Raw genomic sequence first — 18,552 nt, 5'->3', positions numbered from 1 at the left:
AGACAGGCGACTGGATGACAATCTCTTCGTGATAACGCAATGCATCGAAATTGCGAAAGCACAGAATAGACCACAATGAATTACGTTCTTGGACATTAAAGGGGCATATGACAACGTAAACAGAGAACGGCTTTGGAGAATGCTGAAACTCCAGGGATTAGATGACGAGTTACTACAGTTCCTTATAGACATCTATAAAGACAATACAGTGCACCTGACTTGGTAAGGACCGAAATGCGCCCAGCAGGTCAACATCCATCGGGGACTGAAACAGGGATGCCCTTTGAGCACAATACTGTTCATGCTTTACATGGAAGGGTTAGAAAAGAAACTGGAAGAAAGTCAAGTAGGGTTTAGCCTAACCCATATGCTGCAAGGCGAAGTAGTACAACAGCCTATTCCGGGAATGTTATACGCAGACGAGATTGTTCTTTTAGCTGATAACCAAACCTATATGCAGCGGCTAATAAATATTCTCGGCCATGAAGCCACTGATCTCGGGTTAAATTTCAGTGCAGAAAAATCAGGAATAATGGTTTCAATGACGCTACCACCGACGTGAAATCCAGCAAGGTGAATTACCTAGAGTGAAGGAATATAAATATTTGGGAGTGTGGATAAACGAAGGGGATAACTACTTAGGTACTCACGAGGAGCAACTTAAGGTTAAGGGAAATAGAAATGCGGCTATAATGAAGCATACAGCTCGGTATTGGTATAACAAATATGAAGTAGTAAGAGGAATGTGGAAAGGAGAAATGGTTCCGGGTCTCACGTTTGCGAATGCTGTTCTCTGCCTAAAATCAGACATTCTATCAGGCCTTGAAGTAAACCAGAGAACGGTAGGACGTTTGGCCTGAGGCGCGCATGAAAAAAAAACTAACGAAGCAGTTGAGGGAGATACGGGCTGGGCGTCGTTTGAGATTAGAGAAGCTCAGAGTAAAATATGCTTTGAGATGAGGTTGAGGGCAATGGATCAACGAAGGTGGGCAGCTAAGGTTTAGGTACTTATACATGAAAAGCGTGGACACGCAGTGGTTAGGAAAGACTACAAGGCTAACGATGAAATACGGAAAGAACAGTGGCGAATCAAAACAGCCAAGGTAACCAAAGAAAAGAGGCAAGGCAGATTGAAACGAATAAATGGAGGGAAAAAATGTAAGCTAAAACGTCCTTAGAGATCTACTGGGCTGAGAAGATGAACGTCAGAAAACAAAATTTCTACGATAATTCCCATGGCAGTGCTTTGCTTTTTGAGGCTAGAGCAGGTTGCCTGCGAACAAAGAGTTTGGTGAGGAAGTATTCACAAAATGATGGGGTATGTGTGGTTTGCGAAAAAGAAACAGAAACTATGCGGCACATAGTGTTTAAATGTGAGGGTATCCATTCAAATCTACATGAAAGGAATATTGGGCTTTAAGAAGCCCTAGGATATATGGGTATCAGTGAGGAAGTTAACTTCAAGGCTTTCGAGGGGGACGGACGAAAAGAAGATTAGAATGCTGGTGGACGAAAAGCAGAGAAGGGAATATTGCCTAGGACAGTTACCACCTGTAACATGGAACAGAAAGTATTTCGGGCCTAATAAGCTTTAGTGCCTGCCCTAACAGCGCTAGTATTAAACCAAGAGTGTAAAACATGGTTATATTAGTCCTTTTTGGTAAGATGACATGTCATCACCCTGCTTCAAAAGGGGAAACCAATAGAAATCATCATTATCATCATCAGCTCCTAAGGGCACGAAAAAAAGCTGCAGGTGGCGACAACAAAACCATAGGTGTTTAAAGAAATTACGATATTTTACTCAAAAATCTTGCTGCCCTATTTGCGTTATGCTTAAGGACTAAAAATGTGCCCATAGTCTGGAAAAAAGAACATTATTCTGATTGATAAAAAGAGAGACACCACCAAGGACCTAATAGGTAACGACAAATTGCAGACTCTCAGCTAATTAAAAGTATTAGATAAGTTGCAGACATCTGCTACTTTTGTAAAAAAAACGAATGCATGAGTACTTTTTTCTTTGCTTTCGTTTGATATTTCGTTTTTTTCTGAAGAAATTAATTTCATATGGCTCAGTTGTACGAACGAAAAGTGGCTGCTATCATTAGCACCACATGGTGCTAAGTGTTTGTATGGTTATTTTATCTGGTACGGTAATACAGACTAAAAGTGTTTGTTCATAACTGTTCCTGCTCGCAGAAGTGATTTTGTTCTCTCAGCATGTATTCGGAAACCTAGACGGGGTTTTTATTACTGTTTTACAACTGAGGTTTAGTGTGGGAAAATTTCTTAATGTTTTTTTTGCAATTTTTAGTTTCCTATAATGTTGCCAAAAGATTTATTGTGTTTCACATCTGCCAGTCTGAAAACAACAGCAATATTATTTGAAGCTTAACAAAAATTTTGGCGCTTCTTCTCACTAAAGCCCTCAATGTGAACAATAAACAGTTTATTATACTAACCAACTGAATGAAGTAGGTGAATGTGCACGTAAGGATAAAAACCAGTCATGGGCAGAGATTATTACAGTGGCACAAAAAAGACAAACATTATGGTGACGCGAACTGAAGTATACGTTGTTTTAGCCAATGATATTTATGGAAAAAAGAAGCATAAACTCTGCGATGATTTAGAAATAACAAGAAGAACGCAAGACAAAATTTTTATACAGGGTAGTATATCCAATTGAATTATTATTGCATCTACCTTGCCTACATAAACCGTCTGCGCATAGTAAAATACACGAATATAGGAAACATCAAGGATACTATAGAGAACGCATGCTGAAATTTTTAAACCTTTTAAATAGGTTCAGTGCATGGCTCTGTGTTGAACTTTTAAGCTTTACATTGCCTTGGGAAAAGAGGGAATTGTATAGAAAGCAAGTCATTTTTACATATTACATTGAACAATATAGCGTAGCTTCTCACCATTCTTAAAACGTTTGTAGCCTCTGTACATCATATATCGTTATGTTGCTTTGAACCCACTAAAAATATGGTTTTATCGCATTTCATATCAAACTAGATAAATGAGCTTGAACTTCCTTTTTCACTGAGCAAGCTATAAAATTATCAAGGTCTAGAGTTCTATAGTTGTAGCTCCCGCTCAGCAATTCAGTACAACCGCGAATAATTGGGCGGGTTGGCACTCGATTCAAAGAATAAAGCGACAAAATGGTAACCGGAGGGGCGTTCCAGAAAACGAGTGCGCTGTACTGTTACTCACTGCATTCTGAAAAAAAAACTGAAACACATACAAGGCAGCCAACCAGAGGGGGTCATCTCCTATACCAGCTATTATTTTACACATGTAAGGGAGCTATGTTGACTAAGCCTTATCAATATCAAAAGCCTGTCTCCTTGTATCTGTTCTCTAGTCACCCATAGATTGCTTTTCCTAACAGCGGTACTATTGATCAAGTGGGAAGAGGAACCTTCGAATTAAAATGTTTACTCTGCAAATGCTCTTCCATATTTTTCGTACTCGACAATTTTTCCCGTTATCTCCATGCTCGCTCAATCTCAAGGTAACGGCATTGCGAATCTATACACTGTACACAATCTAGCAACTTTTACGAAATAATTTGTTTCTACTATTACGCATTAAACACTGGACTGCCAATGCATAAAGCAGCATGCAATGTGCACGGTGGGCTCAGCGTCGGTAATATTTTCATAGCTTAGAAAGCCTGTAGAGAAGTGAGCAGACAACACCACATTCCTATTATACGCTTACGCAATCAGGCAAAATTTGACAATAGCGTAGAACCGTGATGTGCCACTGCGACGGTCCGCCTAACCATTAGGTGGACATAACGTGTTTTTGGCTTCTAGCGTATTTCTTTTCAGGGTGTGGTATGTGGCCGAATGGACGACGTTTTTATATTAGACGGCGCTCAAGGTTCTTGGGGCTTCCGGGTAAAAATCACCAATAATTAATGACGGAAATAATGGGGAGAGAACGTTCTTAATGTAAGAGTTTGAAAACACCAAAGGTAGCATATCCTAATGGCTTAAAGCCATTTTAACACCGGATTGATAGCGTAATCACGAAAAAACACATCAACACAGATACCTGAGATTGTATAAGTAAATTTTGCTACTCACCGGGAGTTCAATAGCCTCCGCCTCAGATAATCATTTTATTGAAAATATCCAACCAAACGGAACGCTTCAGAAATATTCTTGCTTGGCGCTGACTCATAAATAAGACGATAAAATTTACCATTTTCACCCACTGGAGCAGTAGCGGCGCCGTAGAAAATACATGGCCTCTGGTTGTTTTCAATGGGTATCGAATAAAACTGTACCTAGGACCTCCAAACTGAATATTGCGAGTATAAAAAGAGTACATGGGTGAGTTGGAGTATATTTGCAAAAAATGTACTATAGTATACACCACCTAGAGTTAACAACACCAGGGCAGGCCTGCCATTGTCTTTTTCTGTGTGTTATCTTCCTTAGTAAGGTTAACTTTTTTACCTACTATTTGGAGTTTCGCAATGCCTCGTAAAGCAAAAACCGCCATATTTGTAAATACCCTTCTAGGCGCATTCAAGCAAGAGTGTTTGAAGAACAAGATAGTATTCTCTTAAGCAAAAAGATAAACCTTCCTAAGGCGTGTCAGCGGCGGTCGATTGCCAAAATTGACCTTTAAGAAAGGAACACCTGTTTTTGTCTAGGGGTTATTAATCCTCTGGCGGCGCTATACAAGCAGGTAACACGTTTCAATTGCAGCTTTGGTAATTCTAAGCACGTCAAACAACCTATTCACAGTTGGTGCTTTACAAGAAATCAGCAAATTCTAGCTGCATTTTATTAACACTGCCGAATGTCCTATAAACGTCTCCGTTTTCGTAGAACAGCGTCTTCTAAAAAAGTCGCACAAAACCGCAAATTATTCTAAGGCATTATGCATCATTGGCAGAAGTTAGCTCTGAAGTCTTGCATCCTAAATTTGTCACACAATCAGAAAAAAGCTGGCAAGAGAAAAGAACGTGCAAGTTATGTTCTCGGCTTCTCTCCCTCTGAAAACATCTGAACTCCCACTGTATTCAACCAACAGCCAACCAGTAACACTCCCTGCTGATTATGCTGTTTGGTGCCGTTTTTTGAATGCACAAAAGGAGTGGCGTGTCAATTTTTCTAACGAAGCAAGAGTATACTTTGGAAAAGAGAATATATCCGTTAGGATTGGGACGTTGGGCATGCAAACAAAGGGATAATTGTACCGCAGAGAAACGATGTCAATTGTTCACCAGAAGTGAAACGATTTACTTGCCATTTGAAGGCCTGATTTGAAGGAGTTGGTAACTAAGAAATTCATGGGACTACCCAACATTGACAAAGCAACAAAGCTAAAGTCGAACGCAATCCACGCGTTAACATCAACTCAGTTTATGCTTCAGAAACACGAAAGCGTCTTTATTTTAAAAAACGTCGAAAAGTTGAATCTAAAAACATCGAAAAAAACAAAACAGTATTACACGCGCCAGGCTTTCTCATATTCCAAAGTCTCACCACAGGGCCTGCCTATATAAAATGGCGTAAAATAAACCTACACGTGTATACGATTATCACCCGTCGCCTGTGCACATCCTGCTCCCATCCCCCGAAAAACTGATTTCTATTGCGGGCAAAGCCAAGGACCCCGTACAGACCCGATTTTCCGTTCTTTGCCTAATATGAATGGCTGAAATTTTTTGATGTTGGTCTGTCAGGAACACCTCTACAACATGAGTGCCTGTGAGAAATGTGGAGTGCAACTCATGCACCAGCAGCAATGATCATCCAGGTGGCCAGCCACTATCTGCGAGTTCACAGCCCCGTAGTGCTCACTAAGTCTTACCTTAGTGTACCCGCGTGTTAGCCCATGAAGTACTTTTTGCACGACGGGGGGATCCTGTAGACCACTGCCGTTGCACAATCAACAAACCTACTTGTGTGCTTTGTGACACAGCTGGCCTTGGTGCAAGGATCATTGACCTTGCGTGCCATCTTTGAGAGCTTCTGAGGTGTCGATAACACCACCTGCCCAACGCACTTCCACCGACCTTTTGAGGCGGCGAGAAACTGGATGCGAATACCGCACAGCCAACACAGCTACTACCGCCCTTTGGCATTTCGAACAACAAAATTGATAACTTTACGATCTATGACAAGGCTCTCTTCCACAGAGAGCCACATTTTTAAAGAAACCTTCCACTTTAACTCTTTAAGCTTGCTCAAGTAAACTATCCTGCATGTCATAGTGGCACGACCTGAAAAATGCCGCCCCCGTAGCGTTTTTACTATACTTCTATGCACCACTTTTGAATGGGACGACTAGTAGGGCAAGAGGCCTTTTCATATGAGGAGCCTCCGGCCAACACTGCTGATCACCCTCCAGCTGCTAGCGCACATCCTAAAACTGCAGAACACCCGCCTTTGGTATCTAGTGCATAAATCTCAGATTCTTGTAGACACTCGAAAAAAGGGCTTAGCACATGGGCAACAATATTATCTCTATCACACAGCACAACTTGATAAAGAAAAACATAAAAATTATTTACGTATCTTCATAATTTTACGGCCGAGTGGCCCTAGGTGACTAGAATTCTGCAGGTCACACTTCGTTAGGAACAACTCACTCAGGTTATTTGCTATAGCAAAAGCTTAAGCGACCGCTTGTTTTTGCGCCCCGAGCTTATCTTCGAATCTTAGCAACGTGGCTGACCGATAAAAGTATAACAATGCCATCAATGCTTGTGGCCAACATTTCCACAGAATGTCAGAGGGGCACAACCCTACTTGCATCTAAACTTTCTTGAACAGCACTCAGCATTCCACTTTTTGGAAAAGAGTAAACAACCTCCTGCGCGTCAATCGAATTGCAAAAAAGTAATTTACGGTCTCTTCGCTCTCCGAGAAAAATATATATTTCTTCCGAGTTGCATACCATGAAAAGGTCGCCCAGCTTTAAGTCATTGAACTGGTGTTGCAAAAACCTCGAAAGCTCACCTTTTAAAGACACTCTTTGTCACGATCGAATGAAAAAATTCGGGCTCTTTTTTGGTTTCTGGAGAGAAAAACATTTCCAGAGCATCTAGTTCCAACCGCAATCGATTTGCTATATTAGACACGTTATTGCGCCACTCCGATGAGCCACTGGTCGAGTGACAGCCGCGAAACTCCCCAATCGACACAAGTAGCAACCAGGCGTGAATTCGGTTTTGCTGAGTCACTTTATTTATATTGTTGGTGCGCAGGTAGGGCCGTAACTTCACGAGCGGAGAATTACATACTACTGCCCAGGTGCACTTGCGTATTCGAACTGTCTTGCCTCGTAGCTCTTCTCAGGTTCCATGCCGCAATCACTGATGGTGATGGTGGGATTCAATCATGGTGATAATGGCAGTGTTCTGCGCAGGTCTTAGGGGCGCCACTTCAGGGCTCCCAATCTCTACAGCGGAGCCGGTCAAGATGAGAAATGTATGAAAGGCGCAGTGCGAAACAAACTCTAGGTACAAGCATGGACTGCATGGGTGGTAAGCAGTGTTTATCTCCGTTCCATCTCCTTAGGCTGTCACAGTCAGTCAAGTGGGTTTGATCAGTCAGTAGATAAACCTCAGGTCACATGGGTAAGAGCACACCAAACGATGAGCTCGCACAGGCTTTTGCAGTCCGGATGTGAAAGAGGCACGAACTGCGGCCGCAGGGTAGAGACGACGACGTTGGTAGAACTAGCGCTTAGGAGGTGCCTCTTGCGGTACGTTGACATTGCCTTTGGGCTGCAGCTAGGAGGAGGCCTATTTTCTCGGCATTGACTCCATGAGATTCATGTGACGTGCATCATCGTTGCGCATGTGCGAATGGTAAGCTTATAACAACAAAGTGTAACACGACCACCAGAACAGCTAGTATCAAGTTTCCTTAAGCTCGAGGAGTATGAGGACGGAATGGCAGTAGTGGGCAGCGTGCGTGGCAAAAGCATAGGACAGGCAGGCAATTGTGACTTATGAGTGGGCGTTGGTTTTTCGCCAGGGGCGAAACTTGCCCTGGACAAGTGCTCTGGACGGCGATGGCGACGTCAGCGTGTATTCGTGAAAACAGGCTACACTGGCGGCGACATCGCATAGTTATTAGGGTGGGCATTCCAGCCAGTGAATCGGGCTTTTCGGATCATACTGCAAGTAGCGGGAAGAGGGGCGCTCTTGGGGAGTTGAATGTAGAGCCATAGTTGCGACTGTTAAGTGGGTGTCCACTGAGGGTGCCACGATGTGCCTTTCCCCCGAGTCATGCTGATCCTGCAGATGAGCAGGGCACTGTGCTGGTGTATTGGTGGGCCCTGCGTGCACTGGTAGTCTAGGGGGCGTCCAGGTTGGTAACAATTCTGTGGTCACACAGTGAAGCGTCACACCGTATCTTTTGCGTGGTGTCGTAGCAGCGGGCGAGGTGGTTGTGTGGCCGTTGAACGTCGACGATGCTGTCGGTTTCAAATATCGTCACTGAGTATGCGTCTGATGTGGGCATTTTGAGTCCAAGGGTTGAACGGTAGGGGCAGGGGCGAATCCGATGGTGCAAAGGGTACCACGTGCGGCCGTGAAGCGTGGGCGGACAGTGCGGGTACTTCTGCAGCAGGTTGAAACAAATCTTCGCTGAAGTTGTTGTCCACAAACACGGCCGCTTCAAGGTCGTTATAATGGGATTCACTGGACGGTAATGAGGCGGGGACACAGGGGACCTCCAGCAGAGCCATATCCTGTAGGATGAAGTGCCTGACTGACTACCGGCTGGACGATGCCAGTGTCGGCCGTGTTGCGGATGGTGTCAAAAAGGCGGTGATGATGCGCGGCAGCAGGAAGGGTCGACAAACTCCTGAGGATGGTCGCAGACGATGGTCACACCACGTACTCCTTCAATCTTGTTGGTTGTAGGTGCTGCAGGTAGAGGAGACAATTCGCTGCAGTTGTCTTTAGTCGAAGCCAGTTTATGGACACTAAGAGGGTGGGTACATGGTTCCTGCATTCTCGATGCAAGTGAATTTACAGTGTCCATGTGATGCAGAGGATCTGCGGGAGAATTGGCTGTTCAAAGACGTGGTGGATGTCGCACAAAACCTCTGAGAGTGTGCCAGCTGCATCCTTCAGTAGACTGTAAAGAGCGTCTGGAAGGTTTAAGGTGAACGTAAGCGGCTTGTAATCGCTGAACACGGTAAACTTGCATACTTCATGGTTGTGTTTGAAGTGACGAACAGCACTGTTTATGCCTAGCAGTTCCGGCCAAAATTGCTACATTGTGCCTCAGCTCGAGTCATCTGCTTGGACAAAAATGCTTACGGTTACCATGTACCTTCACCTCGATGCTGAAGGATCGCTCGTACCGCTAAAGTTGATATGTACGTCATGAGTGCAAACTGGAAAACTAGATTTGGAGGAGCCAACAGTGCAACGCGCGAGAGCAGGTTTATTGGCCACAAAAGCACAGTGAGCTGCAGGGTCCCAAGGAAGTGAGGGGATGAGCGTTAGGTTAGAAACTGATTGCCGAGAGGTTCAATCAGCGCGCTACAGTTCCGAATGAAACGCTGTAAAAATTAGCAGCCCTAGGAAGTGCCAGATCTTTTACACCCACACTTGCTTCAGAAAGAATATGATGGCCTGAACCTTGGCAGGGAGTGAGCCGATGCCAATGGCTTCTACATGACGACCAAGGAAGTCCAGGGCAGCTGCACCGAACTTTCTCTTGTAGATATTGATTACGATTCCATGAGCAGCGAGATGCTGGAAGCGAGCATTGTTCAGATGCTCATCAAAGCATGTGATGACCAGTAGAATATTCCAAACTTCGTCATAGCAGAATCGTATCCTTCGCCTTATGGCATCAATGAAACGTTGTAATGTTTTTGCAAGGTTCCGGCGTGCAAATGGCATGCGAAGAATTTCAAACATTGCAAATTAAGTTTTCATGGCAGTTTTGTGGATATCTGTTCGGCCACGGAGATCCGGTGAAAATAATGGACCAAGTCTCTTTTAGATATGTTTGTGGCCCAGTGACGAGTGACTGTGAAATGTTGTATGTTGGGTAGCGGGTAGCGGTCAGAAACGGTCTTGGTGTTCAATTACCAGTAATCGCCTTAGGTGCACGAGTCACCAATTTACCTTGGCTGCATGTGCAGTGGTCATGCGTGATTACTTAATAATAGAGGGGTGAGGCTTAGTCCAATCGTACGTTCACTCTCTGCACGGGCGACATTGAAATTGTCATGCGCATGTCGCCATATTCTAACAAAAATGGGAGGGCCAGTTGTGACATTGTTATTCCGGACTTTGCGACAAAGAGGCTGGCTCGGGTGAGGTTGCGGTATAATGTTTTAGGCCTCTATGAATGCGACCAGTTTTAGGCCTCTATGAATGCGATCAAAGAAAGGAGCGACGCACATGACGACCGTTCGTGGGCAAAGCTACGCAGATTATATCGTCTAGAAATCAGTGAGACCCCTTCTTTTGTACGCCGGCTCGCACAGCAGCTTCTCTCGTTATTCCGCTTGCCTCGTTGGCGAAGGCCGGTTCTCGATCCATGCCTGCCGTTTGAGCTGCTGTTACCCTTAAATTCAATATATGATTTCAAATTTAACCGGGAATGCATTTATCAGCTCTACATCTACTAGCTCTATTACCCGAGCTCTGGTTGCTTTAAGTATTCGGGCGGATGTTTATATTTCCATCTGTCTTGTTGTATTCCAACCCAGACAAGCATTCAGTCAACTCTGTTTCTAAATCAGTTGCCTTGATTTAAAGTTACAATACCGCACTACGTGCGCCACCCATTGCATTGTTTTTAAGATAAGTGCAGACGCAAATTTCTCGTTTTTGCCCTACTTTTAAATTATAGAGTGGGCATATTTACAACCTTCGCGACATTGAGTTTATCAAACCAATTGTAGTGGCGCACTAGAAGTGTAAAAAACCTCACATGCGCACTAATGCGTAGGCATTGAACAAACCCACTTATCCCATAAACACTCGTTACCTGAAAGTATTTGTTTAAACTAGATGTAATAAAACAAGAAAAAATGATACAGTTCCTACGAAAACACTAACTAAAACATCGAAGTAGTACATCTCGCTCAACTATGTACGTTTCCGTTTATTTTTGCATTCGGTGTCCACCATATAATGCTCACCTCTGTGATTGCCCTGTGAACTCAAAGGGCGAGCATAAAACCCTCTCAAATCAACATGAATATAAAATTTAAGCGCTGTTCCACTCCGAAGACAGGAATAGCAAACGAATATGTATAGCACATTGGGTTCTATGTCAATGTCCCACACAAAACGAATCGTCGTAGCAAACCAAGACGTCGCACCAAGCAGAGATAAGTGCTGTTCAGCACACCCTTAATGCCGCAAGATGAACATTTCAATTTTTGTGTGCCACTTTTGAGCTTCACCATTTTTATTTGAGCTATTGTTGTTTCAATTGTGATAACTTACACTGCCAACGCTACTGCATTGTGTCCGTAAATTCTTTTTGGTTTTTTATTATTGTTGGCAGTTCGTCTGGTTTACTGTACTGCTTAAACGCTCGACAACAGTTCGCAGGGAATGGGTGGAGAGCTGATGTTGTAGATTTCGCCTTTATCTCCTGTATTTGCAAAATAATATTACCCTACAATTGGGAAAAAAAGTTACCTCTTTCGTTACAGAGCTGTGCATAATATAGCCTAAATTTATTGTTACTCCTTAAAACCCCATAATTTTGTCTTCAACGTATTGACTTAGAAGCACATACACTAAAATACGCTAAATAAACCTGTTCGCCTGTATTTGTTTATTTTCAACCTTCGATTATTTCAGCTGTTTTCTGTGCAAAAGTCTGACAACAAGATTGCAGATGTTGATACCATCACATTTTTTTCATACGCAAATTACTTAAATTTTTTGTGGTTAAGTAAATTTAGCTCCGGAAATCGCGGTTATGCCTAAACCTGGATCATCCTTTTATTTTTTTAGCATTTTAGGCTTTAGAAAGTACTTCATGTTCTTCTCCGTTTTTTGGAGACGCTTATACAACTACAAACAAGTGCAATTCACGCCTAAAGTGATTCTTGGGAAAGTTTTAATACATGCAATGTCGCTGGGGAACTGAAGTGTGCTTAGGTGTTTGGAAGATGAAAGCGTAGCAGTTTTTATCAAATACTTCTTAAGTGAGCACCAATCGAGTTTTAATCTATCTGTTTGCAACACTCTGTTAGTATTTTGGTGCAAATCACTGATAGTGACTGACTGGGGACACTGATAGTGGCAGATTGTAGAGTACCTGAGTTCTCTAATGATAGGGTCCATATCCGAGACATTAACGGCAATGTCAGCAAGAAGAAACCGCAAGAAAGGTGAGTGGGTTACTTCGAGTTAGACAACTGCGACAGTCGAGGAGACACAATTCCGGGATACGCTGAGGGAAAACAAATGTGGTTGGTGAATCAATTTTTATACATACGCAAGTATAAGAAAAGGATTTAAAAATTATTCGATATTGCAACAAAAAATGGTGGTGAATTTATTTTAACTGACGACCGTGTATGGTGTAAGCTGCTCAGTAACTGTCGTAGCAGCCATGATGGGATGGTTAGCTTCAAGGCAAGGCTGAATATCAAAGCAGAGAGAACGAAGCTCCAGAAAAGTAAAATTCCAGCATGAAGTCAGTCAGAGTCGAGACGGAGGTGCTTAAAATACCTCTGAAAAACAAAATTGTGCTTTAAAAAACGCGGGTAGTGAATAAAATAAAGGCAATTTAACAACGGCAATCGCAAAATTGGCAGCAGCTGTGGGCGAAGAAGCTCTGAGGCACCAAAGTAGAAAACTAAGAAGACGAAGATAATTATTGGGAAATATAACATCATCAAAAATTCAAAAACGACGGATCACCTCCACATAACAGAGCTGCTCAATTGAATCTTACAAATAAAATAAATGACATTTTTGCTTACAACGTGGCAGTGATTCATGAAGTTTGACAGCAAAAATTATAACGCTAGCCATCGATAAAGACCATGTAGGCACTCAAACACGAGCAGCGGAACATTATGCGCAGCATAAACGAGAAAACAAAAGTAGCAGAACAATTGTACACTCTACTGTATGACAGGTACGGTACAACAAGGTAAATTACCATGAGTACAAGGTTAACTGGCGATGTCTCTTCCGAAATAGAGAGGAATTACGAAAGGCTCCTAAGGGCACGACAAAAAGGCTGTCACACTCAGTCAAGTGGGTTTGACCAGTCAGTAGATAGACCTCAGGTCACCTGGATAAGAGCAAACAAGTCGGTAAGCTCGCGCAGGATTTTGCAGTCCGGATGTAAAAGAGGCATGAACTGCGGCAGCAGTGTAGAGACGACGATCTTGGTAGAACTAGCGCCTATGAACTGCCTCTTGCGGCGCGTGGACATTCCCTTTGGGCTGCCGCCAGGAGGAGGCTTATTCTCTCGACATTTACTCCTTTAGATTCATGAGATGTGCATCATCGTTGTGCATGTGCGAAGTGTACGTTATCTCGTGCATCATTTAGTTCATCAACAACATCTCGAGTACATCAAGTACATTGCGTACATCAAGAACATCTCGTACATCATTGCGTTCATCGTCCGGCCATACTGCTCCCATGACGTCATCCTGGTTTCGGGCATTCTTTCCCGCCACAACCCTACTATACCCTGTGCTCGTGCTGAAGTTTTATTTTCACTTATGTCTCACAGAATTTTGATGATGCCAAGCTACTAATTGCTGAAGGCACTTACGTTCCGCCTGGCTCCTCGGTCCTCGTTCCAATGTGTTGCACTCCTGTCCCATACGCCACTATTCTGTTTATGCCCTCAGCCATTTTCCTCCTTCGAAAATGCCTTCCTTTTGCCTTGAGCTATTTTACCTACTCGTGATGGCGCAAGCACTGTGTTAGTCACGAATCTGTCGGCGACTCCGTGTTTTTTTTTTTTAGCGGAGAAATACTTGGTTTTATCTAGATTGTGGATGCCCAGCCAGTCGTCGCCGTACCTGACCATCTGTACCCTCTTTATCTCTACGGAGTGAGCTTAGTTCCGGTGTACCAGAACAATTACTATCTGCTGCGTTGTGCCAGCACAAGGACGAACAACTGGACAAAACCCAACGACCGCGACTTGCTGCACTGCTTCGGTAACTGTGTTCGGCACAAAGCTCGCTGGGTTGACATCTGTTTTCACCCACTCCATTGATTCTGGTTCGCATGCCCTGCGTCTGCAGCACCCACATCTTTTCACAGACTTAATGCCTAGCCATCAGAGGCCACGTGACGTCTAAGCTTCATGGAGGTGTCATTTGTCCGTGAAGAAGCCCCTGCGCTTCGCCTGTGGTGCTTGTTCGGAAGAAAGACGGCGCCTTTAGGTTCTGCCTAGAATATCGACGCTTGAACACCATTACACGCGAAGACGTCTACCGCCTCCCTCGCATCGATGATGCGCTTGGATGTTTGCACGGACCAGAATTTTTCTCACCACTCGGCTTACAATCCGGTACTGCCAGGTCCCACTGGCGGAGGCTGATCGCGTAAAAACGGCTTTCCTCCCTCCTGATTGCGTCTTTTAATTCGACGATGTGCCACTCGGTTCATGCAATTCCCCAGCTACGTTCGGAAGAATGATGGACAGTCTTTTGTACGGCCTCATTGAAAGCCATTCTTGTGTTACTTGGACAATGTAGTCGTTCTCTGTCCGATTTAGAGACTGACCTGGTTCGCCTAGAGCAAGTTTTGATGTGCCTTGCAATGGTTGGACTGCTGCTAAATCATAAGAAGAGTCACTTTGGGGCGTGCAAACTGACCGTCCTGGGTCATGCCGTTTCCAAGGAGGGCGTTTCTCCTGAAAAGACAAAGCTTTCTGCCGTCGCAAAGTTTCGGGAACCGACCACCCTACAGGCACTCAGGAGCTTTATCTGGCTATGGTGGTATTTTCGACAGCTTATTCGCCACTTTGCGTCCATCATTTCACCACTAACAAAGTTGTCAGCAGCGACAACGGTATTTTTGTTCATCAGCGTCATGTGACGAGGCGTTTTCGACACTCCGTCGTCTGTTCACATCGCCGCCTATATTAGATTTTGACTGTCTGGTTCAAATTATGTCCTCACATATGCTATGAGTATTGCCCTCTGTGCCATGCTTGCGCAGCGGAAATCTGGCTTTGTTGAGTGAGTCGTCACATACGGGATCCAGACACTGACAAAGGCTGAGTTTAACTACTCAGTCATTGAAAAAGAGTGTTCGGCTATAATATGGACATTGAAAAAGCTCCGCCCATTGATGTATGACGGCCGATTTGACGTGGTCACCGACCACCACCCACTCTGCTGGCTGGCCTCCGTCAGAGATGTGATTGGTCGCTGTGGTCGATGGGCTATCCGGCTACAAGAGTACGATATCTATGCCATCAACTGCTAAGCCGGAATAACTCTAACGCGGATGCCTTGTCGCGCTCTCCGCTGCCAGCTTACTTGTCTAACCTTGCCCCTACCGTCTTCAGCTTGCTGTTTTTCGGTGCTTGCCAAATGTGTGCTGTGCAGTGAAAGTACCCAGGATAGCTTCCATGATCACCTTCCTCTCCGGTGCGTGACCTACCGGTGTATCAAGGCCTTTGCGACGCAAGCTTCTCACTTTCAATTGCGCGACGAGCCGCTTTAGCACCGAAATGTTTCAACGGATGGTCGCAAGTGGCTTCTTGTTATTCCACGCCATTGGCCCGCAGATATATGCCCTTCATTTTATGACGACCCGAGATCCGCTCGTGCCAGCGTCATCAAGGCATATGAGCGACTCCGCCTCTGGTATTATTGACGTCGAGTATACAAATTCGTACAGAAGTACGTTCACTGGTGCCCTGAATGACAACGCCAAAAATCACTACCTACTCGCTAGACCGCTTCACTGCAACCATTACCCTTCGCAACAAAACCTGTCGACCACATTGGCATAGATCTATACAGGCCACTGTCCTCTACTGCCTCCGGCAAAAGATAGATAATTTTTAATTTGAACCACCTGACAAGGTATGCGGAAACCGCTGCACTGCCCGCATCAACGGCTCGGGAAGACGCCACTTTCCTATCGCGTCGCTTTATACTTCGCCACGGGACGCCTCGGGAGCTCCTGAGACAGGTAGCACTCAGATTTGATTAAGTTTGGTTACATGGCTCGCGGGCCGTGCGGCAAAGCTTCGCTACACCACTCGGTTTTGTCAAAGTGGCGTCAAGACGAGAGCAGATATAGGCTTAACCAGGAGTAACACAAAACAGAAAAGAGAACAGAGAAATTCGGAACATGGTGCGAGGACCATGCTTCGACTGGGCGGCCCACGCATGCCTGCGGGCTTGCAGTTTGACCGAGTCGAAGATCCATGCCTGTGCCACCATCTTAAGTCGAGAAAAAATCCGCCGTTTTTCGGAAAAACGGCGGATTTTTTCTGGACCTATATTTTCGCTTATTTATCAATGTATCAAAGAAACGTGACAAGCACACGTCATTCGGCCGTAATAAATATTTCGAAAAAAGACGAATAACACTGCCACTGACGGCTGCAACCTTGATATGTATATATATATATATATATATATATATATATATATATATATACATGTATATATACATGTATATATATATATATATATATATATATATATATATATATATATATATATATATATATATATATATATATATATATATATATATATATATATATATATATATATATATATATATATATATATATATATATATATATATATATACGCCTCGAGCGCGGCCTGTAGGGGCGCCACTGAAATCCCCCTAGCGGCCCGTTTCGAAAGCAGGCGCGGGAGTCCCCGGCCCGCTCCCCCCTGTCGCCGTTGCTTTTGGGGCTCGTTAAAGACAGCGATTTACCGTTTGTCCGCGTTCGAAATACCGAATAACGTGGAGCAGGCACTCTGCTTGCAAGCGTGGTGTGTTCTCTGGAGTATAAACGTTTATGACGCGATCTTAGTGAGATGTATATGAACGTCGGGCGTGTGTCACAGGCCGGCGTCCCGAAGCCAGCATTTGCATGCAGCTGATTGCAATTCCGCTGCCCTGAAATTTAGTGGCAGTGTCTCCGTAAGCAGTGTTTCCTCCGATGGTCATGTAGCGGCCATACACACTATGATGTAAATCGACTTTGTGCACTTAGAAAATCCAGCGGAGCACTCATACCTGACAGCACGCAAGTTACGCCTGCAAATATCACAAATCAGATATTGATCAGTACCATGAACAAGCCAATGCGGCAAAAATTTCACAAACATTGTACCAAAGAAGTACGATGGATAATGCAAAATTACACTCCGGAGTCAGCACACGACGACAAATTTAATGCTGTGTCGTCTTGTCCCGAGGTGAGCGCTCGCAAAGATTCATCTGTTACATTTATCCTCCGCAGAAGCGCGAAGATGGGCTTGTAGAGTAATCCGCGTCCGTGACCAAACTCTTCTTCGAAACATCGTCATATGACACAGGGAGACTGCAGAATCTAGCATAAACCGAAATCAGAGACTCTTATCAGATACGACACTCTTCCAACGAGCCCGTGTGTACGAGATTTCGGCGCACGTTAAGGATCTCCAGGTGGTCAAAATTAATCCGGAGCCCTCCAATACGGCGTGCCTCATCGCCTCCGTTTCGTCGGCGCGTTAAACCCTGCAATCAATCAATGAACTCTTCCAACGACACCTCGTATCGCTTGTGAACTGCCTACCCTGTATTCTTCAAAAAATGCGTCCGCCGAGTGATCAGCCGTTCGTTGAAGGCGAAAAACAAATGAAAAGTGAACACGCAGCTTGTGTGTGTGATTACTAAAACGTTCATTCGTTGATTTCGTTCCGCATTTGTAAACAACGATAGTTGAGCGTCCTCCTCCTCACCCCCCCCCCCGAATGTCTAGCAAAATAGTCCATTTCGCATCTAGTTGGTCTGGTGAATACTACCTTGCTCAAACAAACGTCTTTAGTATTTCACAGGCTGCACTCGGTTTTGTTTTCATTCCCGTACGACTATTCTATTTATTCCTGACTTGCGGACCATTCATTTTCCCGTGGTTTCATTAACTTATATCTTGGTGCTTGCTATAAAGCTTCATTGGGCACATATTTGACAACGCACGGCCTTCGAGTGTACTTAACATTTTCGCGTGGCTTATACTCCCATAAAAGGCACAAGTTTTTGTCAGCTATTGGGTTATCACATCCCCGAAGCATTTTTCTACGGCGTACATATGCGAAGCAAAGCCGCATTTGTTGTCTGCGCTGCAAAACGAATCAACCTCTTACAGTGCCAATATCAGGTCTAAACGAGGCGACAATAAATAGAATTCACTTGTGCTGACGTGTTCGAAGGTGACAGCGGTGATATGCTGCTGCCGTCGCCGACGCCCGCAAGAGCGCCCAAGAAGCGGGCAGAACCGCCTCCCCGGGCAGCTCTTGTTGGCGTTAGAGCGCTCTACCAAGACGCAGCTGTTTTTTTTTTTAAGT

Source organism: Haemaphysalis longicornis, unplaced genomic scaffold (assembly GCF_048455015.1).
Source record: "Haemaphysalis longicornis isolate Haplotype H1 unplaced genomic scaffold, Haemaphysalis longicornis Haplotype H1 scaffold_6, whole genome shotgun sequence".
Classification (NCBI taxonomy): Eukaryota; Metazoa; Arthropoda; class Arachnida; order Ixodida; family Ixodidae; genus Haemaphysalis; species Haemaphysalis longicornis.
Note: the sequence above shows the minus strand (reverse complement) of the source record.